The 26,257-nt window shown below is 39.9% G+C and overlaps 1 long non-coding RNA gene across 1 annotated transcript in view; it reads left to right on the forward strand.

The window, feature by feature from the left end:
* The window catches only part of LOC132343502 (uncharacterized), a 44,115-nt gene extending 19,155 nt beyond the window's left edge, over positions 1-24,960 (forward strand). The window contains exons 2-3 of the long non-coding RNA XR_009492370.1: positions 23,185-23,302; positions 24,464-24,960. This is a non-coding gene — a long non-coding RNA (uncharacterized lncRNA). The remainder of the gene's footprint in view (positions 1-23,184; positions 23,303-24,463) is intronic.
* The last annotated feature ends 1,297 nt before the right edge of the window (positions 24,961-26,257 follow it).

Here is a 26,257-nt window from a genome sequence, read left to right on the forward strand (position 1 = left end):
GAGATTCAGCCTTGTAAGACTTACTCATTTCCAAAGTTGGAATTTGCAAGGTAGCCATTTTTTTAACTTTTTATTTCGTATCGGAGTATAGATGATTAACAATGCTGTGATAATTTCAGGTGACTAGCAAAGGCAATCAGCCATTCATGTACCTGTATCCATTCTCCCGTCAACTCCCCTCCCATCCAGGCTGCCACATAACATTGAACAGAGTTCCATGTGCTATACAGTAGGTCCTTGTTGGTTACCCATTTTAAATATAGCGGTGTGTATGTGTCCATCCCAGACTCTGTAACTAATAGCCCTTACCCCCATCCTTCCTCCCGGCAACCATAAGTTTATTCTCTAAGTCTGTGAGTCTCTTTGTCTTTTGTAAGTAAGTTCATTTGTATCATTTCTTCTTAGATTTTACATATAAGGGATGTCATATGGTATCTCTCCTTCTCTGTCTGACTTATTTCACCCAGTATGACAATCTCTGGGTCCATCCATGCTGCTGCAAATGGCATTCTTTCTTTCTTTTTAATAGCTAAGTAACAGTCCTCTGTATATATGTACCACATCTTTATCCATTCCTCTATCAATGGACGTTTAGGTTGCTTCCATGTCTTGAAAGCAAGGAAGTCATTTGTAATAGATAGCATTGGTTGCATGTCCAGCAGCCACTCCAGTTTTTCCTTTTTTGTTTGAAGAAGAGCTCATAATCATGTTGCAGTGTCTATATTTAACAAAGATAAGTCTATATTGATTTCATTTGATCATGGTCATCTCTTTGGCCGTACCAGTGAATGGTTTATAGATGAGCATGTAACCCAGTGCTGCCTAATGAAAAATAAAAGGCTGTTGGGAAGCTTCTGGTGAAAGTATCTTTTCCCTGAAAAAGAGGCAGAGGGGAAAATGCGTTCTTCTGGTGGCTTTGGAGCTATGGTGGCCATCTTGCAACTATAGGGAAAAGCAGGCTATGGGTAATGAAGCAGAATTAACCCTGGAACTGCCTTGCTTTGAGACGTCTTGCTGTGAGAATAAATGTTCTTTATTGTGTAAACTAACTTGGGTTTTCTGTTTCTTACATCCAGTAGAATCCAAAATGATACATACTCCTATTTGGCCTCTACCAGGTCGTTTCAGGTCTCTCTGTTCCCACTAGGTCTCAAGTACTGTCCCCGCCTCATCTTACCACCTGGTAGAGACTCAGGAATTGTGCTTTATTTCGGTTTTGTTTTTTCATAAACTTATAGCCCTTAAGGTTGAGGTCTTAACCTGTTAGGATTTCACTATGGAGCCACTGGTCACTAAAGAGTTGCAAAACTAGCTATTCATAGGCTGAAGTGATTTCAATTTGTTGTTTTGTTATTATAAGTACCAGTAATAATAATGCTGTGTTTCTTTTTTCATTCATTCAATAAAACTGTCCTTCTCTAACAAAGATAATAGGCTAGTAGATAGTCAAGTAAGTAATCACATACAATATAATGACAGACCTTGGGGAAACTAGTGATTGTGAAAGTCCAGAGGGAGGTGCTGTCAACGGCTTACCCAATAATCATACCCTTTGCATTCTGCCATGCTTGAGGAGACTCTTTCCCTGAAAATGCAGCCTCCATTCCAACTATGGTATGTATTTATAGGCCCCTTCTGCCCAGGGAGATTTTAGGGAAAGCCAAAGCCTTCTGGGAAGGATTTTCTTTGAAGAGTAAGATCATCTTAAACAGGCGTCTGATTCCCTTTGTGCTCTTGGTTGTTTTGTGAGAGGCCACAATTTGGAGCTGAGCAGTATCCATCAGGCAAAAGCTAAGAGAATTACAGAAAAGTTGTATTCAGTTTTCAACATTATCGTAGCACAGAACTAGTCTTTGATCTGTTTATATCCAGATATGTGATATCCAGTTATGAGATAATGCCATTGTATTTCATTATCTGTTACTTATAGCCAGTAGTATGCTAAATGATACAATGAGTATCTAACCTGGACTAAGGCAGACAAGGGAGACTTCCTGGAGGAGATGACTCATGAGCATAGAAGATATGTAACACCTTTTGTAATAGGAGAGATGATAAAGGAGGGTCCAAAGACTTAGAGGAGAAAATATGGGAAGTTTAAAAATTCAAAATAGGTGGTTATTGCTGAAGCATAGCATATTGTTTATAGAGTGCCAAGAGTAACAGCCAAAGAAGTGGTGGGAAGAGCACAAATCATACATGACCTTGTAAGTCATGTTAAGAAATTTTGCCATTATTCTTAAGAACATTAGGAACACAATTGGAGCCTTTCTCATTCTCAAGATGAATCTCTTTTACACACCCAGACCACATTGCTGATTGTTTACTATCAGTTGGTCCTTTAGGGCTTGGTTGTTATTCAGTGATCTATTTCCTCCAGTAGGTTGGAAGATACTAGAGGGCAGAGGCTACGTTTTGTCCCATTTAATCCAACCCCCTCAAACAAATCCTGATAAAGGTTTGTTAAATCAAATTACCTCTCCCATTGTGGTTGATAAAACCTGAACCTATTTTAATGTACTTTGTCTTGCTTGATCCTTTCAGTACCCCCATGAAGCCTAGAAAGAGTGGGAGAGGGGTCCAAGCCACTCACAGCTGGATAGGACAGAACCATACGGGCTAGAAATAGATAGTATCTCTCTTGGTCCAAAGATGCTTTTCACTGTATCATATAGTTTTACCCCACAGCATGTGTTTCCATCACTAAAAGTTTGTACATTAATTCATCTGCTATGAGGTCCTAGCTTGATGAAACTTAAAAAAAAAAAAAAATCCATGTCATCTTTGCCAGAAGCTTTGTAGTGGAAACATCCAGTCACACTTTCTTTTCTTGGGGAGAACTCAGGGTGGCCCTTTGGAGTCAGCAGATGTAAGGCAAGTGTGGTTGGAAAAAGGCCGGCACTCCTCTTGTCTCCTATTCTGCAAAGCTTATAGAATATTTAAGGGCTAGAGGACAAATTTGTGTAGGAACATACTATTTAGGGTATCTGACTACCTGCCTAACTACCTGTTCAGATAAACCTCAGTGGCTCGACTCCATAATTTTATTTCTCACTCACATAAAGATTAGCTTTCAGCGGGGGCTCCATCAGAGACCCAGGCTCTTTCTGTCTTATGGGTCCACCTTCCCCTGTAGCCCTTGGTAGGTCTGAGTCTAGCAGACAGAGGAGGAGAGAGGGGAGCTTTCCATAGACTTGACTTTCACCCATGTTACATTGGGCAGGCCTCAGCCTTGTGACCACACTTACCTGCACAGGGGCATGAGAAATGGAGCACCTGTTTGCACAGAAAGACAGCTTGATGAGTTTGGTAGACCAGTGGTCATCTCTGACTTAGGGACCAAAGTGAATTTTATGACAAATGGTGGTGATACCCCTTACCTTCCGCTGTTCTACATTACACAGTATTTCTGCTGAACTAGGATAGATCAGAGGAAGCTGGAGAGCCTAGAGGAGAATTCACCAAAAGGGATGAGATAGACTTGCTTACTAATTGACTTCAAAGCCAGGGTCATCTTTTCATGGAAGAAAATGAGTTCCAAATATCCTATGTGGCTGAAGTGAAAAATTCCTCCTTATCCAAATGAACAAGTATCCATATAGCAAAAGAGTTGTGTAGAGTTGTGTAGTATAGAATTGTATATATTATTAGGAACCAGCATAGCAACATAACACCACATAACACTGTAAAATGACCCTCTCACTCATTCATTCATTCAACAAAGCTTATTAAGTACCTTCCATGCACCCAACATGTTCTAGGTGCCAGATACAGCTGTCCCTGCACTTAAGCTTAGGTCCTAGAGAAAGAGGAGATAAATCATAAATGATTTCAAGTAGTCATAAGCACTATGAAGAAAATAGAGTTTGGTTACAAGGTTAGGGAATAGAAAGTGATTACAATAGAAGGGACTGGCACTTTTATATGTTGCACAGAACAGGATATGATAAATGTAACTAAGAGAGAGAAGGGCTTCATTTCCCCATTTGTAAGACCAGTGAGACTGCTGCTGGGCCAACTATGGGATGTGCCCTGATAACTGAAGGCTTTTCTTCAATGATTTAATTCTGTTCCACATTCCTGGACCTCTTTCTTTCAAGGGTCACACTATGCAGTAATGGTGACAAAGCAGTAGCCCAGTGGGAGCTCCATGTACAGATGAATGTACATAGGGTTTTCGTGCTATCTATAGGACAGCAATCAAGAAGGACCTCTTTTGTTAATGAACACTCCTACAATTCTCAGACTCACCCCCAGACACTCCTTAGAAATCCTCAGAGGAAAGACAGTGTCATACTTGTACAGTTTGACTAGAAGGAGAGATGTGAAGGTGAAGGAAGGCATATCAGTTTTCCTTCCATTCCACAATTATTTAGTGCTTCCCTCGTGATTCAGACAGTAAAGAATCTGCCTGCAATGCAGGAGACCCCAGGGTCAATCCCTGGGTCGAGACGATCCCCTGGAGAAGGGAATAGCAACCCACTCCAGTATTCTTGCCTGGAGAATTCCATGGACAGAGGAGCCTGGTGGGCTGTGGTCCATTGGGTCACAAAGAGTCAGACACTACTGAGTGACTTTCACCCCAGGTGGCTCAGTGGTAAAGAATCTGCCTATAGTGCAGGAGACACGGGTTCCATCCCTGGATTTGGAAGATCCCTTGCAGAAGGAAATAGCTACCCACTCTAGTGGGTATACCAGTGAGAATTCCAGTGGAATTCTCTTGCCTGGAGAATTCTATGGACAGAGGAGCCTGGAGGGCTACAGTCCATGGGGTCACAGAGAGTCAGGCATGACTTAGCAACTGAGCATGAGCCACAGTTATTTATTAAACACTTTCTATGTATCAGAAACTTTGTAAAGACCTGGAGATCTTAAAAAATAAAGTGAACACAGATGACATAACCCCTGACTTGATACAGCTTTTAGTATCGAGGAAAAGTGAAAGGGCTGGACAGAAAAATCAAAGCTATGCACGCAGATAGTTTTGTGCTCGAACTGAGTACAAGGCACTTTGCCGGATTCCACAAAACAGGGTATTGGTGGGACACGACTTGTGCTGCATCACGTGTCTCGTGAAGACACGGGGACGTCTTTCTTCCTCACTGCACTCCTCCCAGAAGGAACACTGTCTTTCTCTTCCTGTGAACAATTCTGCAGGCGCTTCCCTCCTGAGGGAATTCACCTTCTTTCTGCTTGATGATCGAGCAGCTGGGAGGTCCTGCAGGTCAGTATCCTCACCTTATCCAGGGATCCAGCCCCACCTTGTGTTCTGATCCCTGCCCTCCCACTTTACCCTGTAGCTGCCAGGAAGCACCAGACCCCCTGGGCATTGCTGTCCCAGAGTTAGTCTTGTCGTTATACAGATGCTGTCAGAGACTATATCTGAACACCATGCCAAACAGCTAGTCCAGAAGGAATATTCAGCCAATCTGGTTTGTCAGAAAGCAAAAAAACTAACACATTTGTTTGATTACATTCCTGTAAGAGTTGGTTGGTTTTATTCTGAACAGTATTTGGTCTTGTTAGCTCACATAGCACAGTCCTCATCTCCCTGGGTTACAAGAGCTTACGTAGCAACAAGCACCACAATAAAAATGTGTCTGTTTATCCCCCAAGATCTTCACTTTATCTCCATAACTACACTGGAAAGCACTCGAGGGCATGACTGTGTGATCAGCTCCATTGCACACAGTAGATGTTTAATATTAGGTTGGCCAAAAACTTCATTCAGGTCTTTCTATAACATCTTACAGAAAAACGCAAGCAAACTTTTTGACCAACCCAATATTTGTGTCATTCAGGGTCTTGCCAGCAAAGAGGTGATCTGTTCAAATGAAATCCTTGAGGGCAGTCCAACAGAGGGACAGTTTCCCAAGGAGTAGGCAGGTGTAGAGAAATTGTAGGAGGTCGGGCAGGACCTCAGAGGAGTGACAAGAGAACTGTTGTTAAGCCTGAAAGGACATGTAAAGGAAGTGGAAAGGACAGAGAGAGGTGAGCTACCTTTGTCCAAGGAATACATCCATTATGTGTCAAATCCATAGTGGGAGAGGGGAGGAAATAAACCCTCCACCTCACTCTCCTCTGCCCATCCTGGGTTCCCTACTTGCTAGACTCACCTGGAAACCAGAGAGCACAGAAACCTGTGGATAAGACCCGTATTTGTCAACCTCTGGGAAGACCAAAAAATCTGAAAGTGTAGAAAGTAGACCTAGACAGACAGAAGTTATCCAGCCCAGTACTGTGTTAAGAAACTTGCAGGACAGTTTGATTCCACACCCTCCCTGAATCAGCATCTTACTTTTCAGTGGAAGCAATCATATGGATTCACAGATTTTGGGGCTTGGGGGAACTTTGAAAGCACCAATCCCTTTGGAATGCATAAAACTTCTCTCAAGGATCCTCAGCAAGTGGCCATCCACTTGAATGCCTCTCATGACAGGGAGATCACTACATGTCACAGCCTTCCCGATTAGAAGCCTCCGCAGCCCAGATCCCAGTTTCTAGTTTTACCCCCGGCATCACCAGAACAAGTCTACATCCCCAACTCCCATTTACAGAGAGGGATACTTGAGCTCTAAAACTCTACATTTTGTAATAAAATTTGTGCTGCCATATGATCCAACAATCCCACTCCCAGGAGTGGAGAAAACTCTCCCTATATAGCTTGTATATATGGAGAAAACTAATTCTGAAAGATACACACACCCCAATGTTCATAGCTGCACTATTTACAACAGCTAAGACATGGAAGTAACTGAACCATTCACCAATAGCTGAGCGAATAAAGAAGATATAGTATAAAAATAGGTAACTAATGAGAAACTGCCATATAGCACAGGAAACTCTACACAGTGCTCTGTGGGATCTATATGCAAAGGAAATCCAGAAAAGGGGGAATGCATCTATACATATAGCCGAATCACTGTGCTGTGCAGTAGAAACTAACACAACATTGTAAAGCAGCTATATTCCAATAAAAATAAATTTAAAAAATCAGATCTGCCTCTCAAAAAAGGAAGATGTGGTATATATTGAGTTGGCCAAAAGGTTCATTCAGGTTTTTCCATGAGATGTTAACAGAAAAACCCGAATGAATGTTTTTGCCAACCCAGTACATACAATGAAATATACTCAGCCATAAAAAGAATGGAGTAATGCCATTTGCAGCAAGATGGATGGGCCTAGAGACTCTCATACTAAGTGAAGTAAATCAGAAAGAGAAGGACAAATACCATATGATATCTTTTAAATGTGGAGTCTAAAATACAACACAGAAGAGCCTATCGACAGAACAAGAACAGATTCACAGACATAGAGAACAGACTTGTGATTGCCAAGGGGGAGGTGATGAGGGGAGGGAAGGATTGGGAGTTTGAGATTAGTGGACGCAAACTAATATGATGATGGGTAAGCAACAAGGTCCTACTATATAGCACAGAGAACTGTATTCAACATCCTGAATATACCATAATGGAAAAGAATATGACAAAGACTACGTTTTGTGCATGGTAATCATGTCCTTCAAACAAAGTGGGGAGAAGCTGCAAAGCTTGAGCCAATCTCCCAGGCAAAGGCAGAAGAGAACTCAAACTGTGCAAAGAGAGGGGAAACCATTCTCTCCCTGTATCCTACCATAAAAACATCTAAAATCCACAACACCCTAAATACAAAGATGTGACGATGAAATTGCTAAGCACCGGAGCTGGGACCCTTCAGACAGATTTAATTATATTTCAAAGCCACACACTCTCTTCAGCAAGACAGCAGAAACCAAGAGCCACAGCCAACAGCAACCAGTGTAATTAATAAAACCTAGCAGCTAAAAATACCCTTTGCCAACTCAGGGGACCCCACTGCTGCCTGTCAGTTATATTTCATCTTTTTAAAACCTCAGCCTGCAGAAAGCATTCTGCGTGGAAGGGGCCGGGTCATTTGCAGGAATCACTGTAAAACGTAGACAGTAGTTTATTTGTTAGGCTGGTAACACATGAGAAATGGAGGAGAGGTTTGTTTTCTGTGGCAGTAAGCAGATCAAGCCAGCTGGCATTGTGCCCGAAACAAATAACCAAGAAACAACTAGATCTGTGTGAAACTTGGTGAGAAAGTTTAGAGTTGATGGGACAGGAAAGGGGGGGCTCCAGTGGAAGAGAAAATGGGCAGACAGGGAGGACAAAGAGGTTTTCGAGTTCTCTTATTGGTAAAGTCATCGCGTAGAAGTCTATATGGATTCTTCCTGTCCCCCGATTCCTGTCCCCTGTCTATTTTCAACTGTCAACACATCAGCATTTCACTTACAGCCCAGGATTTTGCTCGACTTCCGTCTCAGCATTTTGAAGAGTTGACATTAAATATGGTTCCACTTCTTGTCCTTCCATTCAGCAGTCACAAACCTAGAAATATCTAGTTAGGAATATGTAAAAAAATAGTTCTGACTGTTACTTTACTGTTGAGTGTGCTAACACCCAGCAACCCCATGAAAAAAGCATCTTTATTAGCCCAGTTATCTTTTTATCATCTGAATCTTTTCAAATTTGCATTCAGTAAACTTCAGTTTTTTTCTCTACAGTTAGTTCTATGAGTTTTCATAAATGCAGAGTCACGTGACCACCACAATGAACAGTTCCGTCACCTCGAAACTCTTCCTTAAGCTAAAACTTGGTAGACTGACTTGCCACACCTAGCCTTGTCCCTTGAAAACCACTGTTGCTCTGTCCCTGAAGTTTTGCCTCCTTTGAAATGTCATATAAATGAAATTGTACCATGTATAGGCTTTTAAGTCTATATTAGGCATATTGCATGAATAAGTCAGAGCGAGCTCAGAGAAGTTCTGTAACTTGCCCAGGGTCACCCAGCTATAAAAGCAGGGCAGAAATTTAAGTGCAAGTCCACTGATCCCAAATCTTGTCCTTTCTCCCCAGTACTGAGCTGGAACACTGCCTGGGCTCAGTTTTCCTCACTCCCTCATTGAGAAGTTGGGGGTGGGGAGACAGACAGTGAAATCACAGTTGCATAAGGACTCGGAAAAGTGTATGGTCCCTGTGTGAAAGCACATCCTTTTCGTATTTCTACCCATCTTTGTCCTCTGTCAGGCATTTTACAGGAGGCCACTTGGGCTCTGCAAATCATCTTATTGAATCAGGTGGCACACCTTTGAACCTGACCATAATCGATCTGCATAAAGAAGCCTGCACAGACACACACACACACACAGACACACACACATACACACACATGCACACACAGGCACACACACTGCTGCTAATGAAAGAAGCATCTCGGGAGGTTAAAGGACTTATCTTGCCTGTTCTCCACAAAAGAGGGAAAGCCACAGATTTATTTAATGGGATTTGGGTTGTGCAGGGGTGTTATGGTCATCTGAAGGGATGTTTCTATTTTCAGGACATGAAAGTGACTGCTATGAAATAAAATTTGACTTGACTATTATGTCACAAGAAGTAAACATCATCTGCTGGCCTGATGGCTTGGAAGCCTCTCTCTAAACTACTTCTGCCAAAGGCTTTGAAATGTTTGCTTTCAGGCTGGATTCAACCATCAGAATATTTAGAGAAGCACATGCCTTAGCCCCACAAAACAGATCTCTTTCTTGGTGAAGATAAACCTGCAAAGCTGTAGCTTTCTCCAGGCCACACAAAAATGGGTTTGATTGCTTCCTCCACTGCTGCTCTGGGTAAATGTTACTGAAAACAAAAGTCTACTTTTCTTCATTACTGCTGTAGGCAGTAGAGTTCTAGAATAATCCCAACAGAGACTTATGAAGTACCTTTTGCTGTATTCCAGAACGATCCAGTGAATGGATAATGCAAACCATATTTATATGTGTGTATAGCAGTGTGACCTTGGGCAAGTTATTTCAACTCTCTGCACCTTGGTTTTTCCATCCAAGAAAACAACAGTGACTTCACTATATCTATACACAGAATGGGTGTGAGGATTAAATGAGATAATCCAAGTAAAGGGCTCAGTATATGACAATTGGCCAATGAATTTGAGTTATTAGAAGCAAACTTATTATTGTTTTTGCTGGTGTCATTATTACTTTTACTATTTCTATTGAGAAAGTTGAGCCTCACTGGTCTGTCTTTGGATTTCTCATGGAAATAGAAACTGGAATCATATTCATTACCTCCAAGGTGGAAAAGGATTAAGAAGGCAACAAAAGAATAAATCATATTTTTACAGTTCTTAAGTATTTGAAGAATTATTTCCTCCATGTTAATTCTTTATAGTAGTCAAAATTCACCTGTAATATAGAAATGCTTTCTCTTTCTTTGTAGATGAGAAAAGTTGGGCTCATAAAAGTTAGGTAAGGTCACCCAACCAGAGCAGGAGAGCTAGGACTTAACTCTAAGGCTTTCATCACCAAAGCTGTATCTCTAATAACATTCTCTAAGCCTTCAGAGCCTCAGCCCTGCATATGACTGTGCTGCTTCTGCTGCTCCTTCAGTATCCTTTCTGAGTTTTAGTCATCTGTAAAACAGCAATAGTATCAGCCTCATGGGGAGTCAGGGAGGTTAAATGTAGAGGATTTGTAGACTGAGTAACAGAGTATTTGACAGTCAGCACCCACTTTGTGTGGGTTACCTAAGCCAGAACAGCCACCATACTTGCAAGGTGGATGTTGAGTTATTTGGATGTTGCTGTGACCTTTGGACGGAAGGTCTAAGGGGTCAGTCGTTTTAAAGCTATGCTTACTTAGATCAGAAAAGTCATTGAGGGTTGAAGTGAACACTGGCACAATGCCTTTTGTGCATATTGATTGACTTCAGTGTGCCCATCTGCGTTCACATGCTCTTTGTTTGCTCTAAAGCATTCCTCATCCCACAGGATCGCAGAAAGAGGCCTCATCTTGCAGCCATCACCGCCATTCAGCTGGCAGAGTGTGCTTTACTCTTCAGTGAAGGCTTAATGGGAAAAAACTTGCTTTACTTCAAAAGTAGTGTGACTCAAAATCTTGGCAAGATTCATGTGGCTCTCTCCCATGAGAGATTTGGGGAGGACTTAATGAAAGTGCAAAGCAGCTTATAAAAGTGAAGATAGACTAAGGGAACAAGCAAGGGGTGGTGTGGAACCTGTGCTTAGCTACTCAGGAGCTGTACCAGCCCAAAGGTAAAGGAGCAAGAAGGCAGAATCTGGTTATCACTGGAATTGAAGACGGGTAGTCTAGTGCCCTTGAAGGCTGCCTCATGGGAGATGGATCATTCAGTGTAAAGACAGCCAACTGTAGAGGGAGGAACAAGGACAGGAAAAGGGAAATACACATAATAGTTTCACTCTCGGACCTCTTGGCAATGTTCTTGATTTGGCCATATTCAACAGAAAGTCAGAGAGCAAGGGAGCCCATTGCTGGAGGCCATGATCAGCTTCCTGAGAGCACAGAGCTTTGTCAAGGTATAGAGTGGATCTGGAGGAGCAAATGGAAAATATCCAGCAAAAAAGATCACTTGATATGGATTTCAAAACCTTTCTTAAATGACTGACTCTCTAGCTCCTAAATTTGGAAAGTATTTTGTTGCTGTTTTTTCTTTTGTTTTGTTTTTTTTTAAGTGAAAGATTATTCAGGGAGATACACATTCCGTATACAGAGTGTGGGCCATATCAGAATGCAAGAGGCACCAGGGTATGGGGTTGTCAGTTTTTATTGGGGTGAATAATATCATAGGGTAATGAGTAGAGGATTTTTCCAACTATTTGGGGGAAGTAGCAGGGATTTCCAGGAATTGGACCACCACCAAGTTTTTTGGATTTTCATAAGTAGCCTCAAAACTGTCATAGTACGGTGGGTGTGTCATTTGGCATGCTGATGTGGAACAGCATGTACTGAGGCTCGAGGTCTAGTGGCTAAAGTCAGCTTGTCCACCATCTTGGACCTAGTTGATCCTAACCAGTCTGTCATGTCCTCAACAGCTATGTCATTCTTTTAAAGGCTGTGGCCCGCCTTCCTGTATCATTCATCACTCAAAGACTTTACTCCCATAATCTTATGAGAAGCAGAGGGCTGTAAAAATGTGTATACCTTAGGAAGCCAATACAGGAAAACTAGCAAACACCCTATAGTAAACCAGACATGGTGCTAGGCAGTTAACAATGGTTAACCCTACATCTGTGAGCCTAGAGTCTCTATCCACTAAAGGAAAGGAGGAAATTAAGCTTGAACTTCATCATTTTCAATATAAACATAAATGTTACAATAATGTGTTATAATGGAAAGCCAGGTTAGGCTTTACATTATTAACATTAGACGGTAGTTAACACTCATCTGAAAGAAGTGATTTACAAGAAAAATTATTTTATAGAATGGAAATCTGATGGAGGTGGGCATAAGGATTGTATAGTGAACGCTAGAAAATAAGGTACAAATGCGAAGTGTTAGCCAAAATGTGTTAGTCTCTGGACCTGGTGGTTGTTTTTTTTTTTTTTTTTTTTTCTCTCCCTGACTAATATCAAACCCTTAAAGTAAGAAAGAGGTAAAATCAAAACAAAGAAGCCACCCGCATAGAAGCACCCCCAAGAACCTGTGTAGATGTATCCCTGACCCTAAACATAAGGCTGAAACCAAAATGGGCCATACATTCAGTGGTCGTAAGATTCAGTGGACAGGAGTTGAGAAAGAAAGGGAGAAAAGGGGATTGGAGTTGGATGGTGGGAGGAAGCAGACTGGTCACTTGTCCTCTCAAATCCCTAAACAAAGGTAGATATTCTTTTTCAGTTTTCAGCTGACTCTGGTCACAGATAGAACACATTTGGCTGCAGTGACAAGGAGCACATTCAGTGTAGTAGAAGTTGGTATTTGGAGTAACCTCTGGTTTTAAAATGGAAAACCTCTCTTATTCAAAAAAGAAATTCATTGACTATTTACTTGGAATTTGCTGCTGATTATATACCTAGTACCTGTGTAGAAAACTTGACATAAACACAAACAAAAATAATGAAATATCAGTTTTTATCCCATCTCAGAAATACTTCTGTGTGTAACTTTTCAGTAAAATTGGAAAAAAAAAAAAACTTTGAAAGTCATTCAGTCTCATCTGATTCTTTGCAACTCTGAAGACTATGGCCCTCCAGGATCCTCTGTCCATGGAATTCTCCAGGCAGGAACACTGAAGCAGATAGCCATTCTCTTCTCCAGGGGATCTTCCTGACCCCAGAATGAAACCCATGTCTCCTGCATCACAGGCAGTTTCTTTACTGTCAGAGCCACCAGGGAAGCCCTAACTTTTCAGGAAATCTCTGTGTGTTTGGTTTGTGTGCCCATCTTTTTCACCTGGGATAGTTTTGAAATTATATAGTACAATTATTTTTTCTTCTTAGTCACTGTCTTAAAGGTTACCTAGTCTGAAAGAATAGGTCTTAGTATTAAAATTCAGTTCAGTTCAGTTCAGTTGCTCAGTCGTATCCAAATCTTTGCGACCCCATGAATCGCAGCACGCCAGGCCTCCCTGTCTATCACCAACTCCCAGAGTTCACTCAAACTCACGTCCATCGAGTCAGTGATGCCATCCAGCCATCTCATCCTCTGTCGTCCCCTTCTCCTCCTGCCCTCAATCCCGCCCAGCATCAGAGTCTTTTCCAATGAGTCAACTCTTCGCATGAGGTGGCCAAAGTACTGGAGTTTCAGCTTTAGCATCATTCCTTCCAAAGAAATCCCAGGGCTGATCTCCTTCAGAATGGACTGGTTGGATCTCCTTGCAGTCCAAGGGACTCTCAAGAGTCTTCTCCAACACCACAGTTCAAAAGCATCAATTCTTTGGTGCTCAGCCTTCTTCACAGTCCAACTCTCACATCCATACATGACCACAGGTTTTTCCTGACCACAGGAAAAACCATAGCCTTGACTGGACAGACCTTTGTTGGCAAAGTAATGTCTCTGCTTTTGAATATGCTATCTAGGTTGGTCACAATTTTCCTTCCAAGTTGTAGAGTTACTTTTTTTTAATATAATCTTCAAATAAAAACAAGCCTTTCCCTGCAAATGATGATTTAGTATACATTAAAGTCAGTTGTAGAATTTATTTTTTAAAATATAATCTTCAAATAAAAACAAGTCTTTCCCTGCAAATGATGATTTAGTATATATAAAGTGAATGGGCCTTGGCCATATAGCTCCTCTGATGATTCAGATCCACATCACCAACTGTGAATCAGTGCATTCTAATAGAAAGAAAAAAAATAGCAATGTATTTGCTGTAATATGAATAGAAAGTCATTTTTAACATAGTATCTGGGTTTGTTGTTGTCATTTTGGGTTTTTTTATTATAAGTATTTTCCTGTATCACCAAATTCCTTTTTATCTTGGTGAAATATACATAGCATGAAATTTATCAGTTTAATCCTTTTTAAGTGTACAATTGCACTCATCTCACACGCTAGTAAAGTAATGCTCAAAATTCTCCAAGCCAGGCTTCAGCAATACGTGAACCGTGAACTTAGATGTTCAAGATGGTTTTAGAAAAGGCAGAGGAACCGGAGGTCAAATTGCCAATATCCGCTGGATCATTGAAAAAGCAAGAGTTCCAGAAAAACATCTATTTCCGCTTTATTGATGATGCCAAAGCCTTTGACTATGTGGATCACAATAAACTGTGAAAAATTCTGAAACAGATGGGCATACCAGACCACCTGACCTGCCTCTTGAGAAATCTGTATGCAGGTCAGGAAGCAACAGTTAGAACTGAACATGGAACAACAGACTGGTTCCAAACAGGAAAAGGAGTACATCAAGGCTGTATATTGTCACCCTGCTTATTTAACTTATATGCAGAGTACATCATGAGAAACGCTGGGCTGGATGAAGCACAAGCTGGAATCAAGATTGCTGGGAGACATATCAATAACCTCAGATATACAGATAACACCACCCTTATAGCATAAAGTGAAGAGGAACTAAAAAGCCTCTTGATGAAAGTGAAAGAGGAGAGTGAAAAAGTTGGCTTAAAGTTCAACATTCAGAAAACTAAGATCATGGCATCCGGTCCGATCACTTTATGGCAAATGGATGGGGAAACAGTGGCAGACTTTATTTGGGGGGGCTCCAAAATCACTGCAGGTATTAACTGCAGCCGTGAAATTAAAAGATGCTTACTCCTTGGAAGGAAAGTTATGACCAACCTAGACAGCATATTAAAAAGCAGAGACATTACTTTGCCAACAAAGATACATCTAGTCAAAGCTGTGGTTTTTCCATTAGTCATGTATGGATGTGAGAGTTGGACTATAAAGAAAGCTAAGTACCAAAGAATTGATGCTTTTGAACTATGGTGTTGAAGAAGACTCTTGAGAGTCTCTTGGACAGCAAGGAGATCCAACCAGTCCATCCTAAAGGAGATCAGTTCTGAGTGTTCATTGGAAGGACTGATGTTGAAGCTGAAACTCCAATACTTTGGTCATCTGATGCTAAGAGCTGAATCATTGGAAAAAACCCTGATGCTGGGAAAGATTGAGGGCAGGAGGAGAAGGGGACAACAGAGGATGAGATGGTTGGATGGCATCACTGACTCAATGGACATGAGTATGAATAAACTCTGGGAGTTGGTAATGGTCAGGGAAGCCTGGCATGCTGCATCCATGGGGTCGCAAAGAGTCAGACACGACTGAGCGACTGAACTGAAGTGTACAGTTCAGTGGTATTAAGAAAATTCACACTGTTGTATAATCATTGAAGAGTGAAAGTGTCAGTCGCTCAGCCATGTCCAACTCTTTGCAACCCCATGGACTGTAGGCCACCAGGTTCCTCTGTCCATGCAATTCTGCAGGCAAGAATACTGGAGTGGGTAGCCATTCCCTTCTCCAGGGATCTTCCTGACCCAGGGATCAAACTGTGGTCTCCTGCATTACAGGAAGTTTCTTTACCATATGAACCACCTTACCACTATCTATTTCAGAGCTTTTTCATCATGGCAAAAAAAAGCTTTACAAATCATGCCTCTCATATCCCCAGCCCCTGGAGAAAAATCATATTTTAAAACATCATTTCATATTAACTACAAAATATTCCTTATATGGATATGCTATAGTTTACCCAACCATTGTTATAACTTGGGACAATTATACTGTTTCCAGATTTTTTCTTTCTAAGACTTACATGAACATTGGGATGGGTGAGTGAATGTGTGTGTGTATGTGTGTGTGTGTGTATGTGTGCTTATGTTTGTTTCTATTTGGTTCTTCTTCATATCTCTTGTTTCTATGCTCAGATGTTCTATTTTTCATTTGTTTCAAGTATATTTGCAATTTCTTATTGGATCATTGTGTAAGAGGTGCTATAAAGTATCACATGATTCCATACTTACATTCATATATATATATATGTATAATTCGTACATAGCATAATAATATATACATTAATTTTATATCCTTGAAATAAACTTAGGGAAGTGAATATATTGAATCACATGTGTAGTATTTTAAAGCTTTAGTGCTCTTAACCAAAAAGACTGATTAAAACTTTGTCTTTATTATTAGAAAGAGAGTTTCATCACATTCCCTGTAAGACCATTTATCATATTTGGTAGATAATTATGTCTAGCAGTTTTAATTTCTCTAAAGCACCTTATTATTAAAGAATTTTTATGTATTTATTAGCCATTTTATTTTGTAAATTATCAGGGTATTTGACTATTTATCTTCTTGAATATTACTGTTCATTTAATCCATTTATTAGGTGAACATATCTGCTGCAGATACTCACAGTTTGTTGTTAGTTATTTTCAAAATATAAAGTGTGAATTTAAGTGATAAAATCTTTAATCTTTGGGCTTGTTGTCTTTTGTTCTTACCTTAAAAATTTTTTTCCCAAATAGAGAGTCAGTAATCACTTATTTTTTCAGATTTTTATGGTTTAACTTTTTTTTCCATTTAACTCTTACATGTACCTAGAATTGATTTTCAGGTTTTGTATTCAATGAAAAGAAAAACTTTTTCCCACAAATAACTAATGCATTACCATATATCTATTTATACAAAAAAAAATCTTCCCCACTGATATATTTTGTTTTTGTTTTTGTTTTTTTGGTCAAAGTATCATTGATTTACACTGTTGTGTTAATTTCTGCTATACAGCAAAGTGATTCAGTTATGTGTATGTATTATATATCTACCATATAAATACACATGCACACGTTCTTTTTTATATTCTTTTCCGTTATGGTTTACCAATAGGACATTGTTGTTTACCTATCCTATCTATATTAATTTACATCTGCTGATCCCAAACTCCCGATCCATTCCTCTCCCCACCCTCCACCTTGGCAACCACAGTTCTGTTCTCTCTGTCTGTGAGTCTGTTTCTGTTTTCTAGATAGGTTCATTGTATTATGTTTTAGATGCCACCTATGTGATATCATAGGTTTTATGGTATCTGTCTTGCTCTTTCTGACTAGCTTCACTTAGCATGATAATCTCCAGGACAATTCACATTGCTCCAAATGGTATTATTTCATTCTTTTTGTGCTGAGTAGTATTCCACTATATATTATGCACCACATCTTCTTTATCCATTTATCTATTGATGGACGTTTAGGTTGTTTCCATGTCTTGACTGTTGTGACTAGTGCTGCTATGAACATAGAAGTGTGTGTATCTTTAGATTAGAGTTTTGTCTGGATATATGCCCAGAAGAGGGATTGCCGGATCATATAGTAATTCTGTTTTCAGTTTTCTGAGGAACCTTACACTCTTTTCCACAGTGGCTGTAACTTTCCTACTGACTTATGATTGTAGATTGTATCTTCAACCTATCCATCTATGTCAGCAATGTGCTAGCTAGATCTGCATCAAGACTACCTATCCTATTTCAATGATTATCTTTTTATTCTTGTACCAGTGCTACACTGTTATTATAATTTCATTAATTTTCAACTTTTAATTTTTATTGTGAGAAATTTTAAGAATATACAAAAGAGATAAAATTATATAGTCTTGTGTATTCATCAAAAAACATTATTTTAAAAGCATGATTTAGAAAAAGCAAAAATGAAATGGCAAAGAAAAAGGAGAGATTAATAATCCTACCATTACATCTTGTTCACTTATGACTTAGTGTCTATCAATAAAATAAGTATAAACTAATAAGCCCCCTGTAACATGATAAAGGAAAAGCAGTTGTTCTGAGAATACTAGCTAAGGAGAGCCAGTGACACAAGAGCCAGAACAAAGACTATATGAGGTTCTATATGAGGTTCTTATATTCCTGAAAGGCATGGAAAAAAGAAAAGTTGTATAAGAGGCATGTGAGTTCATAAGAAGTGATGAACCTTTTCTTTACATGAAATTCAAAGAGGAATGTTTTATTTAAACAGCATGGAACAAGCGGGCAGTGTCCTCCAAAGTAGGACTGTAGAAGATAACAAAGCAAACTTTAGATTACTTTTTCTCTTCTCAACTTTGGATAAAAACCAAAGCCTGTTTTTAATCACTGTCTTGAGTAAATTTCAACCAAGAGCTAAAATAGTATCATCCAGGTATATAGTTTTTTAAAGATGCTTAGCAAATCTAAGATCTTCAGCCATAAGTTTTTAATTAATGGTACCTATGTCATGACTCAGAGAAGGCAATGACACCCCACTCCAGTACTCTTGTCTGGAGAATCCCATGGATGGAGGAGCCTGGTAGGCTACAGTCCATGGGGTCACTAAGAGTCAGACACGACTGAGCAACTTCACTTTTGCTTTTCACTTTCATGCATTGGAGAAGGAAATGGCAACCTACTCCAGTATTCTTGCCTGGAGAATCCCAGGGATGGGGGAGCCTGTTGGGCTGCCGTCTATGGGGTTGCACAGAGTCGGACACGACTGACGTGACTTAGCAGCAGCAGCATGTCATGACTAAAAGACTGATAAACCTATCATTGTTCTTTTCTTAGGAAAAAGCCACCTTGCTTTTGACTGGTAATTCTCAAATATGGTGTAGGGCTTTTTATGATAGGTGTTTAATAGATTTTAAAAAATGCATGGTTTAACAAACTTATGGTCACCAGGGTATAAGCAGGGAGACAGATAAATTGAGAGATTGGGATTGACATATACACTGTACTGTATATAAAATAGATAACTAAAAAGAACCTGCTCTATAGCACAGGGAAACTTTGTTCAGTACTCTGTAATGGACTATATGGGAAAAGAATATTTTTTAAGAGTGGATATATGTATTTCCCATGAAGTGATGGGACCGGATGCCATGATCTTCATTTTCTGAATGTTGAGCGTTAAGCCAACTTTTTCACTCTCCACTTTCACTTTCATCAAGAGGCTTTTTAGTTCCTCTTCACTTTATGCCATAAGGGTGGTGTCATCTGCATATCTGAGGTTATTGATATTTCTCCCAGCAATCTTGATTCCAGCTTGTGTCTCTTCCAGTCCAGCGTTTCTCATGATGTACTCTGCATATAAGTTAAATAAACAGGGTGACAATATACAGCCTTGATGTACTCCTTTTCCTATTTGGAACCAGTCTGTTGTTCCATGTCCAGTTCTAACTGTTGCTTCCTGACCTGCATACAGATTTCTCAAGAGGCAGGTCAGGTGGTCTGGTATTCCTATCTTTCAGAATTTTCCACAGTTTATTGTGATCCACACAATCAAAGGCTTTGGCATAGTCAATAAAGCAGAAATAGATGTTTTTCTGGAACTCTCTTGCTTTTTCCATGATCCAGCGGATGTTGCAGATGGTGACTGCAGCCATGAAATTAAAAGACGCTTACTCCTTGGAAGGAAAGTTATGACCAACCTAGATAGCATATTCAAAAGCAGAGACATTACTTTGCCAACAAAGGTCCGTCTAGTCAAGGCTATGGTTTTTCCTGTGGTCACGTATGGATGTGAGAGTTGGACTGTGAAGAAGACTGAGTACCGAAGAATTGATGCTTTTGAGCTGTGGTGTTGGAGAAGACTCTTGAGAGTCCCTTGGACTGCAAGGAGATCCAACCAGTCCATTCTGAAGGAGATCAGCCCTGGGATTTCTTTGGAAGGAATGATGCTAAAGCTGAAACTCCAGTACTTTGGCCACCTCATGCGAAGAGTTGACTCATTGGAAAAGACTCTGATGCTGGCAAGAGGAGAAGGGGACGACAGAGGATGAGATGGCTGGATGGCATCGCTGACTCGATGGACGTGAGTCTGAGTGAACTCCGGGAGTTGGTATTGGACAGGGAGGCCTGGCATGCTGCGATTCATGGGGTCGCAAATAGTCAGACACAACTGAGCGACTGATCTGATCTGATCTGATCTGATAAATGAAACTATTTTTCTGTACTCCTGAAACTAATACAACATTATAAATCAACTATATTCCACCAAATTTTTTTGAAAATGCATATTTTAAGATTCATGTTCCAGTTAAGATGGAGTAAGTACATTCTATGCTATATCTCCCATTGAACTCAACTGTAAAATATAAGCAGAATGCATGGAGCAGCTATCTGAGGACTCTGAAAAGTAACTAGTACCAGGTAGTTTAGGGAAGGAGACTAGAATTTGAAATGCCACCAGAATAGTTGTGTTAATTATTTTTTTCCCTTTGAACATCACCGTGGCTGAACCCAGTACAACCTGAAACCCCATAGAGAGCCCTGGGGGTACAAAGAGTGCTCCAGAATAAGCCTTCTCCTCCAAACTTGAGAAGAAGGGAAAAGGGACTTATAATGCTGGAGACAGTGTAGAAAATGGTTTTACCTTCTTTTCCTTTTCTTCGTTCATTCCCACCATATTCTGTAGACATTCCCATGATAACAGTGACAAAAACTGGGCCTGGAGCTAGCAGGAACCAAAACTCTAGGGAAGGGCACCTTTCTCTTCAGTGATGGAAATGTGGTCCCAAGAGAGTGGGACAGTGCTTCCATTGCCTTTGGTTCCTCCTCTGTCCTTTCCCACTTGGGCCTAGAACATGGGTCACAAATGTGCAAGACAGAAAGGGTAACTAAAGCTCAACTCCCAGGCCAGAGGCCAAAAGAAGAACCCAAGGCAAATGAAAGCACCTAGGAGATTGGAGAGGAGAGCTCAAAGAAAAACAAAAACCCATAAAGTGGTTTATGAACACGTGGGCTTCCCCTGAGTTATGTATGCAGGAGTCTGATTCTAATCAGCAGATCGAAGACTTGTGAGAACTGAACTAACTGATAGACCGTGGATAGGGTTCCAGACTAACCACTGAGTGATGCAGATGGGGGACAGATCTTAATAGTACTGTAAAGGCTTTGAAAATTAAAAAGATATTAGAAACAGTGCTCATGGATTGAAATTTGTCGTCTGAACCTAACCAGTTTGATTGCCTGCTAAAACAAAAATATCAATAATTTTCATCAGATTCAAACAAGACATAGAATTTTATAATATAATATTCAAAATACATCCAAATTACTAGCCATACAGAGGATGAGAAAAACCTTAAACTGCATGGAAAAAGCAGTCAACAGACCTCAATACCAAATTGATACACATACTGAAAGTATCTGGCCAAGGCTTTATAGCAACTATTATTATATAATGGCAAGAGTGAACATTTTAGAAACCAGTGAGCTACAATGGGCGGGAACGGGCAAGTTTAATTCAGATGACCAATATATCTACTACTGTGAGCAAGAATCCCCTAGAAGAGATGGAGTAGCCCTCGTAGTCAACAAAAGAGTCTGAAATGCAGTACTTGGGTGCAGTCTCAAAAATGACAGAATGATCTCAATTCTTTTCCAAGGCAAACCATTCAACATCAGTTGTTAGAGAAATGCAAATTAAAACCTCAATAAAGTATCACTACATATCTATCAGAATGACTAAAATTAAAATAGAGGCAACACCAAATGCTGGAGAACATATACAGAGATAGGTCACTTGTATATTTCAGTAAGAATGTAAAATGGTACAGCCATTCTGGAAAATAATTTGGCAGTTTCCCAAAAGATTACTTACTATATTATCCCATTGATTAGAACTCTTGAGATGAGAAACTTATAGAAATGGGGACCAGATTACTGGTAGCCCGAGATGAAGAGGATGGAGGTAGGAGAGAAGTGGGTATGGCTACAAAAGGACAACTTGAGAGATTGCTGTGTTGATGGAAATATTTTGTATCTTGATTGTATCAGTGTCAATATTGTGGTTATGACATTGAACTATGGTTTTACAAGATATTACCATTTGGGGAAACTGAGTAAAAAGTACACTGGACCTCTTCATCCTATTTCTCACAATTGTGTATGAATCTATGATTGTCTCAAAATTTAACATTTTTAGTAGTTTTTTTCTCTGTGGCTTCTAGGTGAATGATTTGAAATCCCATGGACTGTTATATCAATGTGTAATTAAGGGTCACTTCATAGTAACCTAGTAAGTGAGTTACTCAAATATTCATTTAAAACCTGATATTCATTATTAGAACTAGATTACTCTGGCTTTTAATTCTGAATTCTTCTAAGAAAGCTATGTGCCAGACAGGGTTTCACAGAGCTGTGAAGCTCTTGCTGTGTGCATAGGCACCATCTAGTCATTGGAAACCCTGAGCTAAAAGAGTAGAATACATTGTACTGTTATCTTATCAGACTATAATTTTTTATTTCTCCTAGTGGTGTTTTATTTTTAATCTTAAATTACTCTTAGTTTAGCCTCACAATGATTAATTGAATTTGTTGGAGTTGCTTGCTTAACTTGATACTGTATAGAAATTCCTGTCTATATAACTATGTCTAGCCAATAAACTTTTCAATAAGTCGACTTGCATGTATTTTTTGTGTTGTGGATCAAAATGAGTCATCCTTTTCTGAATTGCTAAAACCAACCTATACACAATCCCAAAGAAATTGCTCAGACACTGACCCTTCATTGTTATCAAGGAACTATCTTTCCACTGGAAAGATAGGGTGGATGGGCCAGGAGGTCTTTTGCTCCCCTAACCACCCATGGCAAAAGAAGTAATGAAAGCTTTAGCCTTACACTTGTTTGACTACTAATAGTCCTCACTGAATTTAATAGCAAAAATGTCCAGAGCAGGAGAGCGGGCAAATGCAGGTATTATGTTATTGAATGAAACAAGACCCAGATACATTGAACACCAACTGCATAACAGCAACGGTGGCATTGTTATGAATGTTAATGATTCTGACTTGCGTTAATGTCCCTGTATAAGTTCTTCCTACTTCAATCCAAAGATGCACTGTTAAAATCTGTTTTCATTTCTCACAGAACAAAGTGGGCTTTGTACACTTGCTGGTGCCATTTGTGGCAGAGAAGGACTTTCTCGGATTGCTTTGGGATGATGAAGAGCGTGTCTCTCATCCAAAAACTGAAATGATACCTTCAGGTGAGTCCGGAGTCCAAATCCTCAAAGGAGAGATTTAGGAAAGCATGTGAGAGGATCAGGTTTAAACCAAATAATCCCTGAAGAAGAAATTCCATTCAGGTTCTTTCTTTAAAACAGGAAATTAAACAGAGTCATTATAAGGCAAACTCAAGAGAGTGGTAGCACCATCCCTCCCTACTGTTAGTTGCATGAATTTCATTTTGGGTCATCTGTGAATTGAAAACGTGATTTAAATTCGATCCTGGTGACCATAGCTCATTGCACATACAATGATCAGAATTCTAGGCAAAATGCGTCATTTTCAAAACATGTAATATACCTGAAATACAACTCCTTGCATAATTATCAAGATTTAAGTCTCCTGGAGTATTATTTTAAGTAGTTTATTAAATTCACCGGCCTATTTCCAAAACTTAGAGCAATTGAGAGAGCTAGCTTACAGAGCATGAATTCTTTCAAGACACTGGTGTAGTTAACATATTTTATTAAAACTACTTGAGGCAAGCCAAAAAGCTGGATTGGTGAAGCAGGCATTGGTTGGCATACTTTACAGATTTTGTTTTTATTTGTCAGTTTCATTAAGTGAATATCAGCAGAATAGCCAACGCAAGACTGAAACCCCACCCAGTAAATAACTCTTGCAGTTGCTCTCAACCAGGCTTTCTCTGCAGCACTGAATTGTATATTGTTCTTTAAGAACACAAGAAGAAAGACTTCATACACATCAGGGCAGAATGTTGGTGAACATTCCTCTTAAAGCATTAATGGGAATGAAAATGTGTTCCCATTTCTCACAGAAAGTAATCTGATTTAATTAATTAACTTAATTAGCATTACTGATTGTATCGGGAGTTTTTTTTTCCCCCTGTGAGCCAAATGAGGGATTTAGGAGAAACTGGTCAACTCAGTCTTCAGTTGCTTTATTCTAATAGATCAGAGAGTTAAAGTCCTAGAGGTGGGAGAATATTGGCAGATATAGCAGTGCCTGGAATGTTTCAGGAAGAGTAAGAGGGGGCAGTAAAAAGGAGCACAGATGGGTGGGAGGCTGTAGGAGATGAGGCTGGATAACAGGGCCCCACTGCGTCAAGCCTTGCAGCACCAGTATGACGACTTTGTTGTTTTTTTGTTTTTTGTTTTTTTTTTTACTCTGAATGAGAAAAGGAACAATCAAAGGCAAGACTTTCCAGCAGAATGGTGACAAGATCTGGAAATGGAAGTAGAATCAGCATCTCTGGAACCCCAGATTCCCAAATGGAAATCAGGGACTGCTGAGGAGGGGGAGGGGAGCAGATGCTGGGGAGACAGCCAACAATGTGTACAGCACACTCAATTTCCCACAGTGAATGATAGAAAATAAAACAAAGCATGCTTTTGAAACCAGGAATACTCACACATGTGTAGCACATACATGCTCAGAGAGAGAGAAAGAGAAAAATGTTGCATCCCAAATACCTTTGTAGCCACGACAAAGTGAACAAAGTACAGAAACAGAATTAAAAATCACCGAAGTGCTTTGATCAAAAAAAAAATTTTTTTTTTTAAATTAGGGTCACTTTGAGGAGTTCCCACTCCTCAGGAGTACATCTTCTTAGTTCCATCTGTCCAATGTTTCAGGAAACAGTCTGTTTTGGCAGTTAACTGTGTCTACAATTCTTACATAAAATATGTTAAACATCTGTCCCTGATCAATTTAAATATCACTGCCTTTATTGTGTCTAATGTTGGCCCATCAAAATGTAACTTACAAGAGAAGATTTTTTTTCCCCCTACCCAGTCTTAACAACTGCTTCTTTGCAGCATAATCATTCTCTCAGGACTAAACAGGAAATTTTCTAAGTATGACAGTTATTCAGTTTCTTTGTAGACAGGTGACACTAATTTGGGGACCACCTGACTGAATGAATCTGACTCAACCCCTGTTTAAAGATATCTCCACTCCTGTTTGTAGCTCAGAGATAGTTCTTTTTGTCCTCCACTGCAACCCCAAACCCATATTCCATGAAAGAATGAACTTCCATCAATATTAACACACTAACCATTGTGGAATTTCCAGCCAGCCAAAATTCTGATACTCCCAAGGCAGCCCCTTAGGAAAGGTTCTCTATACACATGGCACCATGAATACTGCCCCATTATTGAGTGTCTACTGTATGCCTGGTCCTGGCTGAGCCCTTCACATACAGTAATCCAGCTTCACCCCTTACAGGCGTGCGACCTTGCATAATGTATTTAATCTTTCTGAGCCCCAAATTCCTCCTCCTCAGTAAAACGGTCTTGTTGTAAGAAGTAAATAAATAAATCCATGTGAAGTACTTAGAACAGTACCTGACACATCATACACACTAAATGTGTAGCCTTTGAATTATCTAATTTAATAATCTTCACAACAGAGTTATGAAATAATAGTGTTATCTTCCCTACCTTACTGAGCTGAGCACCAAAAAATAGATGCTTTTGAACCATGATGTTTGAGAAGACTCTTGAGAGTCCCTTGGACTGCAGGGAGATCCAACCAGTCCATCTTAAAGGAAATCAGTCCTTAATATGCACTGGAAGAACTGATGCTGAAGCTGAAACTCCAACACTTTGGCCTCCTGATGTGATGAACTGACTCATTGGAAAACACCCTGATGCTGGGAAAGATTGAAGGCAGGAGGAGAAGGGGACGACAGAGAATGAGATGGTTGGATGACATCACTGACTCAGTGGACATGAGTTTAAGTAAATTCTGGGAGCTGATGATGGACAGGGAGGCCTGGCATGCTGCAGTCCATGGGGTTGCAAAGAGTCAGACATGACTGAGCAACTGAACTGAACTGAACACTTTACTGATTGAGGGTCAGAAGAGATAAAGACAATAGCAAAGATCATTAATAATAATTGGGCTATGCAGGTTATATACATTATCACTATTCTCATTGGGGAACCAGCCTCAAAGAGATTAATGTCACTTGG

The sequence above is a fragment of the Bos taurus genome, chromosome 22 (genome assembly GCF_002263795.3).
Source record: "Bos taurus isolate L1 Dominette 01449 registration number 42190680 breed Hereford chromosome 22, ARS-UCD2.0, whole genome shotgun sequence".
NCBI lineage: Eukaryota > Metazoa > Chordata > Mammalia > Artiodactyla > Bovidae > Bos > Bos taurus.